The sequence below is a fragment of the Acyrthosiphon pisum genome, chromosome A1 (genome assembly GCF_005508785.2).
Source record: "Acyrthosiphon pisum isolate AL4f chromosome A1, pea_aphid_22Mar2018_4r6ur, whole genome shotgun sequence".
In the NCBI taxonomy this organism is placed as follows: Eukaryota; Metazoa; Arthropoda; class Insecta; order Hemiptera; family Aphididae; genus Acyrthosiphon; species Acyrthosiphon pisum.
In genome coordinates this window covers 146464429-146467417 of record NC_042494.1, presented here as the reverse complement: position 1 = coordinate 146467417, position 2989 = coordinate 146464429, and positions in this window count along the sequence as shown.

Below are 2989 nucleotides of genomic sequence, written 5' to 3'. Positions count from 1 at the left end.
TCGCCCCCCCCCCCCTCTGGACACTTTATAAGTTGTATCAAAAACCCGGGTACGATATATCACTGTAGCCGCTTCTTTTGAGTCACGCGCAGTGATATATTGACTCCGTCCATACCGACAACTGTCAACGTCGGGACCACCAAACATTCCCCGATACTGTACATAGGACCTGGCCATCGCCGATCGTTCCGAGCTCTCACATCGACGGTCCGCCGATCAGGCCGGCCGTCACACCCGTGATCCTCGCTGCCCCCCATTATATAAAATCTATACATTATACAAAATATAGAACAAGACGTGATATCAATTATAAAACTTGTTATTATATAAGACGCCGTTCCGTTGTGACCGTGCCGTCTCAATGGATTTTACTTTTTAAAGCTATATGCGTAGGTATATATTATGTATTATACAAGGTTGTCTGATAATATATGGTCTTATCCATATCAATTAATTAAATGATAAAATATATTTCCACATAATATAATACGAAATACATTTTACCTAACCAAATAATACTTAATAATTAAGTATTATGTGGTTACATTATAATTTATAATATATGTACCTACTAAATATAAAGGGTGATTCACCAGTCATGCTAAGCACCATTTATTTTCTTAGTGCATTTAACATGGATATTTGAACATAATACAAAACAAAATATTAATTTATTTATTGATTATTAGAAATATACTATGTATTTTTTTTTAAACGTAAAATTCTAACTTAAAAACTTTGCGTGGTTAGTAAAATGTAATATATTAATTTCTACATGTATTTCTATAATTTCTAATTGTATTGCGGTTCCACGATGCCTCTTCTCCATTCAATTGTCATAAATTATTCGTAAATCGTGTTTATTAGTTCATCAGTGTTTCGATTTGTTGTTCCTATAATCATTGGAATCACAATTTATTCAATTATTTTAATTTTTATTATGATACTTTAGAGTGCTTTTTAGCTCATTAACCTTACTTTTATAAAAAAATAACTGTAATTTGTAATTTTTTTGGATTATTTTTTTTTTTAGTTTTTATTAAGTTAGAAAACGTTGTAATAAAAAAAAATTGCATTTGAGGGATGGAGCAGACTCTATAATGAAAATATCCTTAGTAGAACCGAAAATTAAGTAGGGTGATACAGTGAATGGGGTGTTAAGTAATAGCTATTATAGCAATGATAGCAATTTTTTAATTAATAATATTATTATAACATTATAATCACGAATAATATTAGTATAAAGTCATTATAATACTATTATAATATTATTATTACAAAATGCTATCTGAGAGGGTCCGGGTTACATTTGTAAGATCAGGTATTGTTTTATAAAAATGTATTTTAATCATTTTAAAATGTTACAGCTTATTTAAATGAAGGTGATATAACATATGGTATGGATATTGTAATTAACAAATACTTCGTTTTATTAAATCCGGATTTTGAAGTATATTAGATATAAGTTTAACATAATATAAACATTGGTTTTTATGATCTTAATAATAAATTTAATCATTTTAATTTTACATATTTTAATAACACCCAGGTATTTAAATATTTGAGGATAAAATAAAAAATATTTATTTATTTGTTTATTTATTTATATATTAGTGATAATATTCTAACTCCAAAAAATTGTGTGGTTGGTAAAATTTACGCCGTATTTCTGTTCCAAGAGAAATCTAATCTATTCCATTATCATAAGTTATTCGTATATCAAGTTTAAACAGTGTATTGATTTTTGTTCCTACCCTGAGAAGCTTTTCAATTTGCTCCCACAAAACAATTTTTTCATGCATCGAAATTTGTTTAATTTTAGATTCTAAGGGGAGCGAGGAATCTAGTATATTTTTACAATGATGTTTATTATTATTATTATGTTTTTATATCCCGTATACAACATTTCTACCAGAAGGAGTGCTTAAATTTCAATATAATATCGTATCTTATATTACAGCAAGTTGGATCAAGATGGTACTTTAAACAGGTCATTTTTCGATTTTCTCAATAGTTATTTTAATTCCACGAGAAAAACTACTGATAAATTACGAAAAACTGCTTAAAATGGGATTTTAATTTTTAACGATTTGTTTATTACCGCAACAACGAATAAAAAATAATAATATTATAATATAAATTCAACTTAAAGGCTATAATAAATAATACAAATTTAAAAATTGCAGACTGATAAACCGTCTCCACTGAGAATCGTTTTTCTTATACAATGATATTATATCATTAAATTCAAGTTTAATACAATCCATTATACATTGACCCACTTGTAACCTACTTTACAGAAAAGCGACATCCACTTACCCACTTTTTTTAATTTATAATTATTTAATATCTAAAAGCTTACAAATATTTTGGGTTCATGGTTTTTACTTTCAAAGCTATGATAGTAATGAGTTAATATATGTATTACATAAGGTTATATCTGATAATATAAGGACCCCACATTAATTAAAATATATTCCCCAGCTCATCCCTGTTTTTCTTCAAATATTATAGTATTTAAATTTGGATTTTTTAATATACTTAAATAGTGAAATACCATATTTTCAAATTCTTACTAGTCAATAGCGTTGTCCAGAAGAGATACAAACCTCCGTTTTTAGATTCTGAGGATAGCTTTTTTTTACAATCATGTGTGTGTTTTTTTTTCTGTCTGTCAGCAACATTTTGGATAATAAGCATGCTTCAATTTTTGATAGAAAAGTGAGCCCAGTTGGTACTTTTGGGTGGTCAAAATTGAAAATTCCAAGTAGTTTTAGAAAGCGTCGAGAAAAACTACCAACAAATTACGAAAAACCGATAAATAAATAGGATTTTAATTTCTAACGCTTTGTTTATCACCACTCATAGCGACGAATAAAAAATTAACTATACATATAGAAATGGAGCGTGAAAAATGTCGTTACCTCATCAATCGAGAACGGCTGGTTCGATTTGGCTCAAATTTTTTTTTAATGTTCGTAATTGTTAG